Consider the following 19,854-nt stretch of genomic DNA (forward strand, 5'->3'; position numbering starts at 1 on the left):
AAGCTCTGCTTTAGGGCTTAGAAAGTAGAGAGTTAACAGATGATTCTGAAGTAAAGATATTGTAAAAGCCAGTAAAGGCAGAGATACATTTCAGAAGAATCCAGAAATATAAAGTTGACAGTGAACAATACCAGCTCAGTTGTGTAAAAATATGGAACTGTCATAAATGCAGAAAAAGAGTTGAAATGCCAAAATTGTGCAACGATCTGAGTACTAAATAGCATAGTAACAAGGGAAGTCAAGTCAAAAGCAGGTTGTGTGCCAGATTACAAAGACATAAAAAAGTCCATAATTGCATCTGCCTGAAAACAAAGCTGTGTTCCATGTGAAGCTACTCTTCCATGTGTAATGGCTGAAATGTCATAGTCACCAAAGTCCTTGTAACTGAGATTCTGACATTTCTGTGCTCCTTTTATGAGTTTCCTGAAAAGTGTCAACTGCCTTTACTCACTTCTTTACTGAAACCAAGTTTTGAAGCTGTAAAATGTCTATTTCTCCAGGATTGATTTAACAGAAACTGTAACTCCTCCAGGATATTGGTCAGCAGCTGAGAGGAGTAAAATTGCTTTCTCCTTTGTGATCCTGAAGTGACTAAATTATTCCTAGATCTTAGTTATGTACTATGAAATCATATTCCCCGACCTACCCTAACTGCTAATGACATACATTGCTGTCCTGTCCTGTCTGGGCAAAGCCATTGCTGACTAGCAATGCCATATAGAGTATCACATACAAGCTGAAGCTCTTGAAGCTTCAGAGTCACTTGCTGTGTGCATGTTATGTACTTATGCATGTGTGCATACTTTGGAAAGGATGTCATGACTGTGGTATTTTTGTGTTAACAGCATCAGAATATTGCATTGAAAGTGAGGTATCAGAAACGTCCACCTTTTAACAGCTTACATCCATGCAGGAAATCCCTCTTTCCTTCAGAGAAGAAAGCGTTCAGTGTAACCAAAAATTAAAGTAGTGGAAAGTTTGCACTGACTTCAGCACTGCCTTCCAGCAGAAATGATTTTTAAAGGTAATTTGCATTCTGATGACCTGTCCTGCAGAATGATTCAGAAGCAAACGTCAGGAGTCTCTAAGTAAATGGTGGTTTGGTTTTGTGCTTCTGATTGTTGTTTGGTGTTTGTTTTGTTGGTGTTTTTTCGGTCTTGTGGCTAGAGAACTGTTATCTAATGCAGTAATACAACCTACTTGCCTCTTGTGCATCATCCACCTTAGCCACAGCAATGGCACCAATGTTGGTTGTTATACTGGATCAACTCTGTCAAACATGCAGGCTGGGGAAACAACTTCAGATATCCAAAAACTTCTTAACAAATGCTCAGTTTACTAATCATAGAATCAACCAGGTTGGAAGAGACCTCCAAGCTCATCCAGTCCAACCTAGCACCCAGCCCTAGCCAGTCAACCAGACCATGGCACTAAGTGCCCTATCCAGGCTTTGCTCGAACACCTCCAGGGACAGAGACTCCACCACCTCCCTGGGCAGCCCATTCCAATGCCAATCACTCTCTCTGGCAAGAACTTCCTCCTAACATCCAGACTATGTTAGTTTTCAAGTTTGTTTTTGCTGAAAGATGAGGGATCCAGTGTTTCAGTCCATGTTTTGTGTTACTTGACCACACATGCCTTTTTCTGTGTTATCTTCCACAGTAACTTTGAATGTGCTTGTATTCAAATATATCCAAATTACATATCCATAGGAGAGCAATGATGCTGCTGAAGGGTCTAAAGAGGAAATCTTATGAAGAGCATCTGAGGCAACTGGAGTAGTTTAGCCTGCAGGAAAGGAGGCTCGGGGGGGTGACCTTCTTACTCTCTACCTGAAAGGACGTTCTAGCAAAATCTCTCTTCCCAAATGAGAAGTGATGGGACAAGAGGAAATGGCCTCAGGTTGCACCAGGGAAGACTTAGGTTGGATATTAGAAAGTAATTCATCACCAAAAAGGTTGTCAATCATTGCAACAGCCTGGCCAGGAAAGTGGTGGAATCACCATCCCTGGAGGTATTTAAAAGAGTGTTGGTGTGGCATTTAGGGCTTAGTGGTAGACTTGGCAGTGTTAGATTTTATTCTTGGACTCGATGATTGTAAAGGTCTTTTCCAGCCTAAATGATCCTATGACTTTATGATTCCACAGTCTAAACCAAGGCTTGTAATTCCTGGGAGATCTGGATGCTGACAGTTGTGAACATTGTCTCTCAGAAGCTGTAAATGTTTAACTTTAAAATAAGTGCCCTACTGTTGCTGGTAGTGCTCCCGGATTCAGTAGCAACAGCGAAAGAGCCTCTTGAATTCAGGCTGACACATTGCGTAGGAACTGAACTTTGCTTTGGGCCTGTGTACCTGCAGCAGCCCAGCTGCCAGAGTGGCCCAGAAGGCTGCAGTGTAGTTCTGAGGCTTTGCAATGTCAGTGATGAGGTGCTGATATTCATCTTTCTGTTTGGGTTTAGTTCTGCAGAATTCATAGGGGACTCCTTCTGTTAGTTAATGGCTTTCAGTCGTGATACTTAACCTTGAGCAAGTGCCGTGAGAATACATGGTGAAAATGTGTCCTGTCATTTAGCTGCATTATAAAAAGGGGAATGTCATCAGAGCTATGGTTTGGTGAGTGCTAGGAAGAAGCAGAAGGCCCTAAAATCTTTTCTTTGTCTGAAGGTGGCATAAGAGGGTATGCTGAGCCTGCTGGCATCCTTCCCAGACCAAGCAGAACTGTAGTAGCTTAATACAACATGGTAAATCAAGTGCAGGGTTGCTTTTCTTCCCGTGGAGATCTATGACTCCATTGCAATAGACACACATCTAAAGCAGCAGGTAAGGGGAAGGAGAGAAGCAACAAAGAAACCAAAATCCAAAAAGGCTCTGTGAGGAAAAATGTGACCTTTCTGTTCCTCCTGTTGAGCTTCAGGCTTTTTTTTTGTTGACTGGGGTGAGTGGGTTTGTGTGCACTGCTTTCCTGCTGCCATTCATGTGCCAGGCCACTTGTTTTAAAAACAAAAGCATCTCAGCTACCCCTGGTTTCAACTCAAAGCTGTGTGTGGGAGTGTCCACCTTGCTATAAAATTTTGTACTTTCACATAAGCCTCAAATAGCTGCCAGGGCAAAATTCTGTTTGTGCTCACTCACTGCATGTGCCAGCTGACAACATCATATTTATGCCTCTTGCTTTAGTTTTCCATGAGCTAAAATGGCAACATATTTCAGTTCACTTCTGTAATGGTTCTTGTAAAATGCATCAAACGATTAGTTGGATTTTAAGGTGACTATGAAGAAGATGCTTGAAGTGACACTGTTTTGCCTTGCTTTGATTGCAAAGAGAGGAGGAAAACTGCTTGGCATGGGAGCAGGAGTTCTGGGCCCAACTGAGTCTTTTGAAGCACTTTATTGCTTGTGCCTTGGCTGCAAACTTGTATTTCAGCATGAGTAAATACACTGGTGGCTTCTGAAGTACAAATAGGGGCAATCCCAGTTCCATGAAATTTCAGACAGGGTTCCTACATCTGTCTTACCTTCTTACATCTGTCTTACCTTAGTTGAAAACAAGGTTTTGTTTTCAACTTCTTAATTTTCAGCAGTTTTGGTTTATATATTTTCATTGTCTGAAATGTCTGTCTCAGGATGCTTTGTAATTTTCTGCCCCTGTACTCAACACTGGTCAGGCCACACCTTGAGTGCTGTGTCCAGTTCTGGGCCCCTCAATTCAAGAGGGATGTTGAGGTGCTGGAACATGTCCAGAGAAGGGCAGCAAGGCTGGTGAGAGGCCTTGAGCACAGCCCTATGAGGAGAGGCTGAGGGAGCTGGGATTGGTTAGCCTGCAGAAGAGGAGGCTCAGGGGTGACCTTATTGCTGTCTACAACTACCTGAGGGGAGGTTGTGGCCAGGAGGAGGTTGCTGTCTTCTCTCAGGTGGCCAGCACCAGAACAAGAGGACACAGCCTCAGGCTGTGCCAGGGGAGATTTAGGCTGGAGGTGAGGAGGAAGTTCTTTACTGAGAGAGTCATTGGACACTGGAATGGGCTGCCCGGGGAGGTGGTGGAGTCGCCGTCCCTGGGGCAGTTCAAGGCGAGGTTGGACGTGGCACTTGGTGCCATGGTCTGGCCTTGAGCTCTGTGGTAAAGGGTTGGACTTGATGATCTGCGATGTCTCTTCCAACCCTGATGATACTGTGATACTGTAACTATATGTTTTAATTTTAGTTTAAAAAAAAAGTCCTATTTTTGAGAAGGCAGCTGGGGAAATTACTTTGTTTCTTACTGTTTGTCAAAAATAAGTTCTAGAGGGCTTGTGGTTGATAAATAATGTAATACAGTGGAAACTACTGTGGGAAACAAGAAGAAAACAGTGGAGACCTCTTAAACTGCGTGTGTGAAGTTGCAGCAGAGGGAAGGTATTTTCACAGCTGTATTTTGTTTAGAGTTAGGGGAGCTGAGGAACTGACACTTTGGCTGACCATAGCAAGAGAGCTGCTGATAGCAGATCCGTAAGGATGTCAAGACCTGGAACAAAACAGCTTGTGGTAGGAAGTCTGAGATGAATTTAGAGGAGAATAACATTGCAAAAGTCCTGACAGTGTCCCATAGCCTACAGTGTTGTAAGGCCAAATACATGAGCGATTTGCTACAACAGTTGCTCAGAGATGATTTCACATTCATGGGAGGGTAGCAAATTGACTCTACCTTATGGCTGTGGCAGTGTGGTTCAGTTGTATGTGCTCCTTTAGTGAGTGAGGGTCACACTTAGATACAAATTTGTTGCTGTCATACTGACTTTTCTCGTGCTGTTTTAAATCAGATCCCTTTCCCACAAGAGTCCATGCAAAAGAGTACAGTGTTCATCAGCAAGTAGCCTTTGCCTTTGGATCAGAGGTCATAGCCAATCCACAGAAGTTTTAAAATCCCAAGAGTAATTAATATCAGTACTGCAGGCACCATCCACATAGCTGTCTGTTTTGCTGGTTTGAGACTAATTGGAATATTTTACTGAGAGAAATCAAATCCTCAGCTGTGAGAAGGAAGAAAAACCCAACAGTACCCTATATCACTCGCTCTCCTCCTGAGAAACTCAGCTAGTCAAAATATAAGCCAGACACTCACTGCTCACTGGTTTTGTTCCTTCTCTCTGGCGGTCTGTGTGGCTGCGTCTGCCTTAACTCTTTCATCTGACCTAACCCTTTTTCCTCTAACCTGCTTGTCACCTTCTTGACATCTCACCTCAGATCTCTCCAAATTTATCACATGAGATATACGAAGATTGATCCGGTTATTTCTGAAGGGAGGGAAAGAGAGAGGGGGGAGGAGGTTTGAGTCAGGAGTCTCCTGAGCAATCTGATTTCTGGGAGGGTTATTGTGTTTCTGTGTTGCTTTGAACTTGTATATAACTGTAAATATTTGTGTGTATATATCTGCATATATATTGTGCTAAGCTGTTAATAGAGCTTCATTCCTCAAATTCCAGCCGGATGAGTCTAGTCTGGATGATTTCATTGTCTGGGTAACACCTGCCATGATTTTTCACACTGCAGACCATTAATTTTGTGTCTGGAGATGCTAATATTTAGGCACCTGGCTTCACAGAAATCTGAGAATGGTCTTTTTCAAGACACAAGGTAGCAAATCCATTAGATACCTTTAAAACATAAGCATTAAAAACTCCAAAATCATAAGGAAACAAATTAATGAAACCCCCTAGACAAACCCAAAGCAACAAAATAAACCAGAGCCTCGTGTGAGCAGCAAACACCTCAACATATGGAGTAAGATTTGATTTTGTTTCTGGGGTGCTTGTGTGAACACATCTCTGTTGTTTATCCCCTTAGTAAAAGCTGTCAGCCACACTCACTTATGAGAAGCAAATTTTGCAACATGCTACTGACCGGGGAGGTCAATAATCTAACTTCAGAATTACTGTACTTAGTAGAACTTCTGTTCTAATAACAGGAATGAAATCCCACAAATCCCAAAGCTGTTAGAAAATGAATGGGTGAAATCTGGATGATCTGGAATGTTTTTATTTCAGGAAATACACAGTATGTAAGAATAAAGTGAGCTGTAATTGTTATGTAAGTTAGTATTTAAGCTTCTAATACTCAGAAACCCACACCTCAATGAGCTTTCTGGTGTGGAGGAGATACTTGTTATGTACTTCCTGTACATAAGAATTTGTACAAGGTGATTTGTTTGTTTTTTTCCTCAGGTGTGAGATGTATTTAGTAGTTAATCATGAACTTTTACTAGAATCATGTTGGCAAGTGCTGCTGTTGGCAGTTAGTTAACATTAAATGGCAGCTTGGCTTAACTTCTTAACTCTAGAGGGTCTTCAAGCTTTCTTTTAAGTAAAATACTAAGTCTTCTCTAGATTAGTTTTCTCTAGGTGGGTTTATCTATCCTAATTGGTGACCTACCATCATCTTTCTGAGAAATGTAGAGCCTACTACAGAATTAAGGATGAAGAATTGATTTTTTAGTGTTCAAGGCAAGATTGGACGTGGCACTTGGTGCCATGGTCTAGCCTTGAGCTCTGTGGTAAAGGGTTGGACTTGATGATCTGTGAGGTCTCTTCCAACCCTGATGATACTGTGATACTGTGATTTTAATTTCAGTGTGCTGCAATTTCTTTACTCTTTATTTTAGCCAACCTCAGTGGAAATTTGTAGAAATTAAATACTGTTATTGAAAAGAAAGGTGGTGGAATCTCCATCTCTGGAGTCATTCAGAACCCACCTGGGTGCCATCCTGTGCAACCTACTCTAGGTGAATCTGTTCTTGAGGGGTGGACTAGGTGATCTGCAGAGGTCCCCTACAACCCCTGTCCTTCTTTGATTCTTTGAACTGTCCCTGTGAAGTGCTGTAGAAGGTTCTGCCTGCTCTGTGATTAGAACAAAAAGCTTATTCTCACTTTTCTGTAAAACTAACAGTATTGCCATAAAGCTTTGGCATTAAAAAAGCATTATTGCTTTTACATGCCCTAAAAATGATACCCTACCTTAGTACTGTATCGCAGTTGTGAATCTAAGTTACACTGTCCTGTAGCATGTGGCAATATGGATACTTTTAAAAACAACTCATTTAATTTTGATTAGGAATCTCCCAGCTATTCAAGCAAAGCAGAAGTTGTTGCTGATAGGTATTTATGGAGCTATGTGTAGATATAGTAACAAGTCTCTTAGTGCATGTGTACACCGAGAAGCTCAATTCAGAGAACAACTACTCTATTGTGATAGTCTACATGACACAGATGTTTTCATATATTTTAAGATATCTCTTGTAAGAAGCATGGTCAGCAAGAGGGCTGGTGAGTGATAGTTAGAGACCTATTAAGCTACCACATCTTATTGTTGACATCCTGATGTGGTTCTCCAAGCTAAATAAGCCACAGGAAAATGCTATAAAAAGAAAGAGCACGCCTAGGTAATTGTTACCAGTAGTAAATGTTTGCATCTCAGAGTTCAGAAGTGCAGTCAGAGCACCCGAGGGCAGACATAAATAAACAGCTATCCATGTGGATCAGAATGCATTTTAGACCCTCTCAGTACCTGCAAGTTGAACTCTGCACGAGTTAGGTTAGTGTTGTGACAGGTAGCGAGCGGGAAAGAAATAAGGACAGTGTGAAGATCATTGAAGCAAGTGAAGCTTGGAGTGATTGCACTGAATGGTTGTGTGGCACTGCATCCAGTGTAGTTACCTTTTAAAGTTATTTCAGGGTCTGTCATTGCTGACACTTTCAAGACACCATTTCAGTTGTTGGAGGACATAAGACTTTAAGAATTAATACATCTGAAAACTCATCATGTCTCCATTGTGGTCCCAATGCTTTCACTTAAAGCTTTGAAAATTGAAGCATACTAAATGTTTGACTATCCACAGAGAAATCTTTGCAGTTTACAATCTGTCAAAACCCATCAGGTCTTATTTGTATTTGCTGCTGGATATGCTTATGAGCTGAAGAAAGTCACAACAGTTGTGTCTTTCATATGGGTAAGCTTTGTGTATGTGTTGGGGATCTTAGACTTCAGTTACAGGGACAGCATTAGATTTTGAAGAGCAACCAGCAATAGAACAAGGGGACACAGTCTCAAGTTGTGCCGGGGAAAGTACAGGCTGGATGTTAGGAGGAAGTTCTTCCCAGAGAGAGTGATTTGCATTGGAATGGGCTGCCCAGGGAGGTGGTGGAGGCACCGTCCCTGGAGGTGTTCAAGAAAAGACTGGATGAGGCACTTAGTGCCATGGTCTGGTTGATTAGCTAGGGCTGGGTGCTAGGTTGGACTGGATGATCTTCGAGGTCTCCTCCAACCTGGCTGATTCTATGATTCTATGAAATGTTCTTGATACAATTATCTGTGGAGGGGTTTCTTGCTAACAAGACATGAACTGATAAGCAATGAGCAACCATGTGCAAAGTGTCCTTGAATCCATCTCGGAGGCAGGAAACCAGGCGGTGGATAACAGCCCCCATATGCAGCTGCAGGGGTCAGGTTCTGCCAGCTGCAGGAGGCCGACTCTACAGGTTGTTATTATAAAGTCAACCTATCTGTACCACACATATAACCATAAGCCAATCTGTACTTTCCACATGTAGCAATCTTGAACTAAGTAAGCTGTGCATGCCTCTTCCAAGTAAGCATATAACTCACTGTAACATGGAAATAAACAGAGAATGATTATCTAACCATATTGGTGGCCCAAAAGTTGTTCATCTAGGGTGCAATGCTGGCAATTATCTTTTTTCTATAGGGCATCCTACAGAATATTTCTAACTCAATCTAACAAATCATGTGTTCGTACAAAAGTGGGTATGAATCTTGTTGAAGATGATGAGAAGTGAGGCAAAAGGCCAGAGAAGTTATTTTTCTGGACATTTGTGCTGGGCACTTGCAGTGCTTTGTAGAAGAGTAAGATATTTTTCAGAAACACTTGACTTTTAAGTTATTCATTTCATGCATTGAATTGACTCTTTTCCCAGTAAAAGTGGAAGTCTATAGTAGCAGGTGTGTATTGCAAGGGGCTGGAAGGAGAGGAATTGGGTGAATCCTGTCCTTTTACAGTTGCCAGAGATGAAAGGGTGCCAAAACGGCAAGGCAGGTTTAAGCCAAGCCCAGAGCTCTGTTGTTGCTAAATCTTGCTTCTTATTTTTAAACTTGCAGTTTCTCTGTAGAAATTCCTAAAGTATGAACACACTTGCTCTGAGAACTCTTCTTGTCACTCAAATGCATCTATTTGAGGCAGAGGTAGAAAGGAGTTAAAATGCCTTAATGAACAGAAGCCAGTAGTTGAATAGCATGAAACTTGAGCAGTTTGGCCAAAGTATTTATAGTGATGGAAAGTATTTGTATTAAATCATCTTGAAGGCTAGAAAACCATCTGAGGCTTCAGGATTTTTTTGTAATAAAGATTAATAAAACTCTATGCTAATGTGTCATGAAGAACATGCAGCTCATTTAGGTACAGTATGTTCTTTATCTGACTTCCTTACAGATGCTGTTTTGCACTTATAAGCTTCTGCCAGACCTTGGCAAGAGGTCCTCTTTCCAGTTTTGTGCCTGTTAAACCTTTTGAGGATGGGAAGCTAATGGTTAAACAGTTGTACTTGGTTTTAAAATCGTCTCTTCAGAGGAGAAAACAATACAAAGGCAGGCACTTCTTAAGTCAACTGCTCTTGCTTATAGGGAAGAACTTTACAGTGATATTTTTGTGGAACAACAAGGATAGTAGATTGGAAGAAAAGAAGGCAGACTTGTGAAAAGGCTCCTTTTAAATTTTAAGTCATACTCATTGAGATCATACAGAAAATCATAGAATCAACCAGGTTGGAAGAGACCTCCAAGATCATCCACTCCAACCTAGCACCCATGCCTAGCCAATCAACTAGACCATGGCATTAAGTGCCTGTTTCAGGCTTTGCTTGAACACCTTCAGGGACAACAACTCTACCACCTCCCTGGGCAGCCCATTCCAATGCCAATCACTCTCTGGCAAGAACTTTCTCCTAACATCCAGACGAGACCTCCCCTAGCACAACTTGAGACTGTGTCCCCTTGTTCTGTTGCTGGTTGCCTGGGACAAGAGACCAACCCCACCTGGCTACAGCCTCCCTTCAGCTAGTTGTAGACAGCAGTGAGGTCATCTCTGAGCCTCTTCTTCTCCAGGCTAAAAAGCTGAACTATGAAGCAAGTGGAAAATCATAGCAATGTATAGCTCAGTCCCGCAGGCTACTTCATATGGGAGGTCCATTACCCTACATGCAGCTCTGTAAAGAAGCATGACAAATTCATAGCAACTGTATGACTCAAGATGTTGTGATAAGCACATGCAAAGAAAACTTTGGCTGTAGCACCAAAAAGGAAAAAAAAAAAGATTAATTCTTTAGAGCTTTGTGACCAATTGTCTGTGAAGTGTATTCATTTCTTCTGCACTAGGAGGGTGCTGCTGGGGTCAGAGCAAGGTCCCAGGCAGCTTCTCAGAAATACACCTCCAGGGACAGGAACTTCAAACACCCAACAATCCATTCTGGAGAGCATTTGCAGTGTAGTACTTAGTAATACTAATAATAGTAACAAAAATCTCCCTTGGCTAACTGGTGACTTGCCAGCTGGGTGTTTGTCAAAGTTTATTGGCTTAGTATTTTCCAAGATTGCCTGTACAGGGGGAAAAGAGAGAGCTGTGTCTGAAACCAGCTGCTTAAATGCAGTGGGCAAGAATAAAACTTATTATTTAAACTTACATAAAGTTATAAAATCCTTTTCTCAGGAAAAACGTCCTGCAGAAGTGCAGAGCTGATGGCTGGTAGTGATGTAATAGGAGACTCTTGAGACTGGTACCATCTGAGATGATGTCTGCTCAGATACAAATTCCCTGGAGTTTGTAACCTGAATAGCAGAGCAAAGTGAGACTAAGAGGCTTCGCATGTGACAAGGTTTTCATTGAGGATTGATCATTATGTCCTTTGTCCAGCCCTCAGCGTTGCCTTTAAATTGTCGTCACTGCGGTAAAGAGAGCCTCAGAGAGAGAGAAAGTTACCTGTGCAGTGACAATGCTGTACTTCAGATGTGCAGAGGGAGCTGTCCTGCTTTTCCTGTGATGCTCTCCATGCAGGGGAGTATCCTGGACATTTGTTTTCAGAGAAGTATGTGTGGGTTTTTTTCATTTGGATTCTTTCTCTGAGGTATATTCTGCACTTTTAAATGAATTTAATGTTATCCAAAGCTTTTGTATCTCTATTCAGTGGTACTTTTAGATATATTACATATGTAAAATTACCATAGAATCATAGAATCAGCCAGGTTGGAAGAGACCTCCAAGATCATCCAGTCCAACCTATCACCCAACCCTAACCAATCAACCAGACCATGGCACTAAGTGCCTCATCCAGTCTTTTCTTGAAGACCCCTAGGGACGGTGCCTCCACCACCTCCCTGGGCAGCCCATTCCAATGGGAAATCACTCTCTCTGTGAAGAACTTCTTCCTAACATCCAGCCTATACCTACCCTGGCACAACTTGAGACTGTGTCCCCTTGTTCTACTGCTGGTTACCTGGGAGAAGAGGCCACCCCCCACCTGGCTACAATGCCCCTTCAGGTAGTTGTAGACAGTAATAAGATTACCCCTGAGCCTCCTCTTCTGCAGGCTGCACACCCCCAGCTCCCTCAACCTCTCCTCATAGGATTTGTGCTCCAGGCCCCTCACCAGCTTTGTTGCCCTTCTCTGGACATGTTCCAGCACCTCAACATCTTTCTTCAGTGAGCTTTCAAAAGCTGTGCCACTTTCCTTCTTAACTGTGTTAGACATGTGCAACTGGTAGGTAAACAAAGCTAAATTGTATTTGAATGAAGTTTTCAGATTTTGGTTCACTGAGTGATAAAGCCAAACAGGTAAATTTTATCATCTTCCAGCTTCTTTGCTTCACTGTGTTCAATGATGTAGTGAATTGAGTGCAAGGATTATGTGTTATGGGTTTTTTTTGGTATTTATGATCCTGAAAAAGAGGAGCAACCAAAATATTTTTGAAAGGCAAGAAAGGAAGCAGAAAAAATGCATGTTGAAAAGTTTGGTAAGAAGTGATACTTCTCAAAATGAAAATTCTGACAGGACATTTTTCATGCACAGAGGAACTGAAGTGTAGGTAGAGAGCCTTTTGCATACAGCAGAAGAAATTGCACTAAGGACTTGGCATTCCTTTGCAGACAAGTCAGTGGGGATTTGCTGTTTGTCTTCTCTGCACAGCTCTGGAAAAGATTTCCTCTGATAAAGCTGCTATGTCTATGCTGACCTCAGCAATAGCCAAAAAAGTTTCCTCTGGTAAAGCTGGTATGGCTATGCTGACCTCAGCAACAGCAGAATTTTGCTTCTAAGCTAGATTTGAGCCAGGCAGTGCTGTACTGCTAAGCTTACAGTTTTCAGGTCGCAGTCTTGAGTGCCATTCCTGCCTTTGGACCACAAGGGCTCCATGACATGATGACTAAGAGCATCTTATTACTTCAGATGTGTAAAATCAAATTTCTAAGGTTATCCACTTCTCCAGTGGGAGGAAAAAAACCAAGCAACCAACAACAAAAGCTGAGAAGAGAAGAACACCTACAAAATGCAGGAGGCTAACAATGCACTGCTCCAGCTAATACTCCTTCTGGTGGGGCTTCCCTGGTGTTTTCTGTAGTGGGAAATTTTTCATAGTGGAAAGAAAAGAGAGAATAGAAACAGAAAAATACTGATAGCTGTAACTGAACTTACTGTGATTGTGGATGGGTTTTCAGATTCTTGCTTGTAACACTTTTTTTAAGCAGAGCAGAACTGATCCTCTTCTGATTACTCACTGTAACTTCAGTTTGTTTTGAAGGTGCAGTTCTTAAAGAGGCATGTTTGGTGGGGAAATAGTTCCTCAAAGCCTGGAATTCCCTCCCAAAAGACTCATCACAACTGTTAAACTGTTCTTTTTCCTTAGATATCAGGTGACCTAAGGGATGGTGTGCCAGTAAAGGTGGTACTTGTGCCATAAAGACTGAGACAGTGACCAAGCAAAGAGGACAAAACAGAATTTTCACAAGACATACTAAATTTGGCAGTAGCCAGATCGCAGCTCTCTTGGAGTGCTGCTTGTGATTCCCACCAAGGGAAAACCCTGCTCCAGGAAAAGAGCCAAAGCTCTGCATTTTCCATGCTGACTTTCTCTCTTCATCCCCACACGATCTCTAAACTGCTCAAATGGAGTGACCCATTGCTATCAAGGAGTCTTCAGTTTGTACATGAGCCCATTTAGCACCTCTTCCCGTAAAGACTTTTTCCAGGAGTTCAGTTATTCTTGTTTTCCACTGTCTCAAACTGGACATAGTAATATTTGTCCCTAATCTTGATGACTGACCATCCTTCTTTGTATAAACTGGGCTTATTTCATGCAAAAAACCCCCCACGCTTCAGTGATTCCAAGAAAAAGGGAACATAACCACAGATTTCCCTAAAGGTTTGCATACAGCTGATTCACTTAACCTCAAAGATAATAAATCATGAGAGAATTTGGACTGCTTCCACATATTCAGCATGTTCTGTAATGATTCTTTTTTCCTGACAAGAGGCTGCAGTAGGCTATGTTTAGTCATCTGAAGTGTGCTGTTGAGCATGTTTGTGTTTTGAGACTTGATTATTTTCTGACATGTTTTTTGTGCCTTAGATTTTCACACTGTTACAGGAAAGCAGAATATAAGGCAGAAAGTTTTCATTTGTGTAGAATAAATACTTATCTCCAGGAAAAAATATAAATCTGGAAGTGTCTTATTGGGCAACAGACAAGAGCAATTATCACAGTATCACAGTATCATCAGGGTTGGAAGAGACCTCATAGATCATCAAGTCCAACCCTTTACCACAGAGCTCAAGGCTAGACCATGGCACCAAGTGCCACGTCCAGCCTTGCCTTGAAGTGCCCCAGGGACGGCGACTCCACCACCTCCCCGGGCAGCCCATTCCAGTGTCCAATGACTCTCTCAGGGAAGAACTTTCTCCTCACCTCCAGCCTAAATCTCCCCTGGTGCAGCCTGAGGCTGTGTCCTCTTGTTCTGGTGCTGTCTGCCTGAGAGAAGAGAGCAACCTCCCCCTGGCCACAACCTCCCCTCAGGTAGTTGTAGACAGCAATAAGGTCTCCCCTGAGCCTCCTCTTCTCCAGGCTAACCAATCCCAGCTCCCTCAGCCTCTCCTCGTAGGGCTGTGCTCAAGGCCTCTCCCCAGCCTCGTCGCCCTTCTCTGGACACGCTCAAGCATCTCAATGTCCCTCCTAAACTGGGGGGCCCAGAACTGAACACAGTACTCAAGGTGTGGTCTAACCAGTGCAGAGTACAGGGGCAGAATGACCTCCCTGCTCCTGCTGACCACACCATTCCTGATGTCTTTAGTAAAGCTTTATTAAAGGACTTTGTAGGGGTCATCCTCATAATTCAATGGCATAGGTTCCTTCTGGGCAATGGACTTGATCCTTAATGAGGAAATATGAGCTCCTCTTCTATCACTTTATCATTTACACTACTTAGTGATGTCAAACACATGCTGTCTTTGACAGAACAGATAAAAGGTGTATAATGTTATCCATCTTAGACAAGCTTGCCATATTTTTGTAGCTACAGCAAGTACTTGGGTTTATGAACAATGCCTTCAGTGTTTATGATGTTCATTCCTAAGTCTCTGATTTTTACATTCAGCTTTCCTTTTTTTGTGCTACTTTGTAATCTCTTAGTAGAGAGTAGTTCAGTAGACAGTTGGTTTTGTCTTTTGGGCACTGGAACAGGCTGCCCAGGGAGGTGGTGGACTTGCCATCCCTGGAGGTGTTTAAAAGGAGAGTGGATGTGGTGCTTGAGGCTATGGTCTAGTGACGAAGGATGCTGGGTTGAAGGTTCCGATCCTGGTGGTCCTTTCCAACCACAGCGATTCATAGTGATTAGATGTTGTGCTGAGGAATTTGGTTTAGCCAAGGACTTGTCAGTGTGAAACTAATGATTGGCCTCGATGAGCTTGAAGGGCTCTTCCAATCTAAGAAATTCTGTGACTCTGTGATTCTTGTATGTGCTAGTTTGAAGCAGGCTAGAATGTTTTGGTGAGAGAAAGTAGATAATTGGCTGTGAAAGGAAAACATGGTAGTGTCTCTTCTCTCACAGTCCCGCTGAGAAGTATGGGAACAAGAAGTAAACATTAGATAACATTCCCCATTTTGTCTCTCTCTGCTCTTGGCTTTAGACTGAGCAACATCTCATTAACCTCGCTGCCACTAACCTTGCTCCTTAACCTCTTGGCTGCACCTCTATTCTTTCTCAGGATTGGGGTAAGGTTGAGAGGGGCAGGGGGAGGTGCAGGGGTGGTGGAGAGCCCCTCCTGGGGACTCAGTTTTCTGGGAGGGGAGTTGTGCTTCTGTATTACTTTTCCTTTGTATATTTCTCTATATACTGTAAATAACTGCTTGTATATTGTGCTAGCTGTAAATAAATAGCTTAATTTCACACAGTATCACAGTATTATTAGGATTGGAAGAGACCTCACAGATCATCAAGTCCAACCCTTTACCACAATTCTCAAGGCTAGACCATGGCACCAAGTGCCACATCCAATCTTGCCTTGAACAGCTCCAGGGACGGCGACTCCACCACCTCCCCGGGCAGCCCATTCCAGTGTCCAATGACTCTCTCAGTGAAGAACTTTCTCCTCACCTCCAGCCTAAATTTCCCCTGGCGTAGCCTGAGGCTGTGTCCTCTCATTCTGGCGCTGGCCACCTGAGAGAAGAGAGCAACCTCCTCCTGGCCACAACCACCCCTCAGGTAGTTGTAGACAGCAATAAGGTCACCCCTGAGCCTCCTCTTCTCCAGGCTAACCAATCCCAGCTCCCTCAGCCTCTCCTCGTAGGGCTGTGCTCAAGGCCTCTCCCCAGCCTCGTCGCCCTTCTCTGGACACGCTCAAGCATCTCAATGTCCCTCCTAAACTGGGGGGCCCAGAACTGAACACAGTACTCAAGGTGTGGTCTAACCAGTGCAGAGTACAGGGGCAGAATGACCTCCCTGCTCCTGCTGACCACACCATTCCTGATGCAGGCCAGGATGCCATTGGCTCTCTTGGCCACCTGGGTGTCCGTCTGAGTTAGCTGGGGCATTTTAAAAGTGTGGGGGGGCGGGATAGAAGCCAAACCACCACATTGTATCTCCATCATTGCAATATCTGTAGTATGAAAATTTTCTTTTCTCTTTAAACTTAGTCTGATGTGTGTTCACTGAAAATTTGCCATAAATGTTACAGTAGCATCCTGTCTGAAGCTCATAACATTTGTTAATGTCCACCTCTGGCGTCATGATTAATAAGTTTTTCATGGTTGCTTCTCTTGTATTGGGAAGTTATCATCTTTTCAGAAGAAATACTCTGAGGTAGGTGCATATTTTTCAGGCTATTACTGCATGCATTGAGGTTCCTGTAGCGTGGTCCTGGTTTTGCAAGCAGAATGGAAGCAAGCCCAACCCTGTGATGATGAGTGAAAGTATGTGTAGGGCTTTGTGGGGTTAAGGACTTGGCCTGAAGGCCCCCGAGTCTGCTACTGCACTCCATCGAAGCTGGATTCAGTGAATTAACTTAGTGGTTTTACATGGGGTATGGTATGAATCACATGGTAGAAGGTTTTCCTTTTATTACTGAAAACAAACATGCATTTTAAACCTTAACCCAAAAGAATTCAGGCTATGGAATTGATGTGGCATGCTGTGGATGCTGAGATGGGCTCTAGTTCATATGCCTGAGGAGCAGAAGCAGGAGATCTGGTAGGCGAAGCGAGCTAGCTCAGCACCTGGCATCTGGGGCAGTGTAAGGGAATGGGGAATGTCTGCAGCTTTCCTTCCTTGGCTCTTCAGTTGTAATTTATTCTGACTAGGTTTCACATCAGCACTCTACATTTCTTGATCACTTGTGTCTGCCTGGAAGTTAGTTCATCAGTTCCTTCTGAAATCGAGCAAGAAACTGCCCTGAAAAAGACCTTGTGAAATGGGCCAAAATTGTGCTATTGCCTTATAAGTGGATACAGTAGTAAGTAGACTGTGCTGTAAGAAAACAAAATGCTAACCTACAGAATGTCTGTTCAAAGACAGGGGTACTTGGATGTAATTTTAATCATTAAAAAATCTCAAAGGGAGGAAAATGTGCTTTGCATGCTAAGAACATAGATTGCCGATACAGAAAGTTGGAATTGGTTATTGGCTCTTTAATTATAAAGGATGTATTTTAAAAGCTGTCTGTAATAGAGTCCAGATACTCTTGATATTGCCCTGTGAGGTGCTGTGTAAGCTATGAGAAATGATCTGTTTTCTCAAGAGAATTCGGTAATTGAAATCCCTCATTATAGCAAAATGGATTGTGATAGGTGAATGCTAAAAATTTGTTTTCATATAATGTTTATGATGTTCCTCGTGGTGTAACTTCTTTAGACAACAGGATTACTTTCTGGCAAACATTTTAGTATGGATCAATGTGAAGCAGTTTTCCTGACACAATGAAAACAAAAAGAAGAGTCAGTGAGTTACTTTTTAACAACAGGAGCAGTCTTCCGTATTACTTCACAGCAACCTCTTTCTCCTTGTTATTAACTGCAGAGAACAGCCTGATCTTACAGAAAAGTTAGGTCTGAAATGAGTTTGAAAGCAGAGGCACTAACAGAGCTTTCTATGCTCCCTTTCCAAATATAACTGTTTGCTGTCTACAACTACCTGAAGGGAGGCTGTAGCCAGGTGGGGTTGGTCTCTTCTGCCAGACAACCAGCAACAGAACAAGGGGACACAGTCTCAAGTTGTGCCAGAGGAGGTCTAGGCTGGATGTTAGAAGGAAGTTCTTGCCAGGGAGAATGATTTGCATTGGAATGGGCTGCCCAGGGAGGTGGTGAAGTTGCCATCCCTGGAGGTGTTCAAGTAAAGCCTGGATGAGGCACTTAGTGCCATGGTCTGTTTAATTGGATAGGGCTGGGCCGTAGGTTGGAGTGGATGAGCTTTTAGATCTCTTCCAACCTTGTTGATTTTCTGATTCTAACTCAAGTGTTTCCTGAAGTGCTTGTTTTGGAGTCCATCTCACTGTATGTGGCCCACCTACTGTATTGTAAAGCCATACACACTTCTGTTAGCAGTCTGGAATCAGAATTACTTTGTTCACAGATAGAACCAGAGGCATGGGTAATGGAAATTATCCTGAATATAGGGAATCAGCAACATTATCCATGTCATTATATTAATTATGTGAGTTGTTCAAATGATGGGAATTGGTGTCAAACATGTAGAAAGATGAGTTTCTGGTATGTTTCAGAAGGTGAATCATGATTTCAGATGACCATGTCAAAGTTAATTCTTGAGTCTTTTGTAGTTGTGTACCTTGGTCTGTAGGCATCTGTTAAATGAAGTTCTTCTCAGAGAGTGATTTGCCATTGGAATGGGCTGCCCAGGGAGGTAGTGGAGTCACTGTCCCTGGAGGTGTTCAAGAAAAGACTGGATGAGACATTTAGTGCCATGGTCTAGATGATTGGATAGGGCTGGGTGCTAGGTTGGACTGGATGATCTTGGAGGTCTCTTCCAACCTGGTTGATTCTATGATGATTCTATGACATTTACGTGAGTTGGAAGCCTTTTGACTCAAGTTTTCACAGCTTCACAACCAATGCTAGAAAAGCATAGAAGAACCAGAAAACAAAATCATTCTGCAAACTAATCCTAACTACGTGAAAATTCATCACTCTGATGCACAAACTTCTTCCTGTCTCCTGGACTAGAAAATCCATATTTTTTTCTGGCACTCTGAGAAACAGTGTAACATAGCATCTTTTTGGCCACACTGACAAAAGGAGAGCTCTTTGGTGCCCAATTATGGTTTACTTATGTTAACCTTCATTGCCTCAGACAGGATCTGCCACACATTCAACACCCCAGAAATGGAGATGGCATGAATGGGACATGATTTTTCCAACCTTTCTCTGTGTCACTTTTGGGTAGCTTTTATGCACTTGTAAAAATGATTCTCATAATCTAGACAGATGTAAGCTTAGACTAGAGGTATTTTTGCTGTCTTTAGTAGGAGGATGACTGAGAGGAGAGGCATGTGTAACCTGAAGGGAACTTCTAGACTTACTGCAAGGTTTTGCCTTCTGATGGGATGTGTTGGGAAAGCTCCTCATTATTACTCCTTTGGGAGAAGGATTCAGGAAGGACAGTTGCAGGGAAGAGAGCCTGTGGGGGTGTGTGAGGGTGCATTTTTTATGCCTATGTGTGTTTGGAAGAAATGGGTAAGAAGTCTGAAATCGTTGCCTTTTATATTGCAGCAAAGTAAGAATGGAGCACTTGCATTTTGTAAACTTGGTGGTTTGGGTGGGTTTTTATATGCATTTTTTCTTTTGTGTTTTTTTGTTGTTGCTGTTGTTTTGTTGTTATTGTTTTGGTAGGTTGGTTGTTTGGGAGGAGAGGTTGTTGTTTGTTTGTTTTCCTGATGCTTTACGTCTGAATTAAAAGGACTTCTGGAAAGAGCAAGTGTAACTACATGAGAATCAATTCTGTTCAGAAACAAATATGTAGAGTGGGGAGTTGGAGGTTGGGGAAGGTCTGTGTTAGAAGTTCTACCAGAACAAAGTGTGATGAAAGCCTTTCATACTTCATTAACTGTGTCTGCTTGCTTCAAATGTACAAGGATAGAGCTGATAGTTTCTTCCACACAACTAACTGAATACCATAATCAAATCTACCTTATCCCGTTTAGCTTTATGCTGAAATGACAACATGCATCTAATCCTCTGTCATAACTGTAGCCAAAACAAATTAGTTATGTTTCCTCTTACTAATTAAAAAATCAAAGCAGAGGCCATTTATTTTCCTTGAA

The 19,854-nt window shown here is 42.5% G+C and overlaps 1 protein-coding gene across 1 annotated transcript in view; it reads left to right on the forward strand.

Annotated features, from left to right (window-relative positions):
• UST (uronyl 2-sulfotransferase) overlaps positions 1–19,854 on the forward strand; it is a 178,722-nt gene that overhangs the window by 54,089 nt on the left and 104,779 nt on the right. The window lies entirely within an intron of this gene.

Source organism: Pogoniulus pusillus, chromosome 18, assembly GCF_015220805.1.
Source record: "Pogoniulus pusillus isolate bPogPus1 chromosome 18, bPogPus1.pri, whole genome shotgun sequence".
In the NCBI taxonomy this organism is placed as follows: Eukaryota; Metazoa; Chordata; class Aves; order Piciformes; family Lybiidae; genus Pogoniulus; species Pogoniulus pusillus.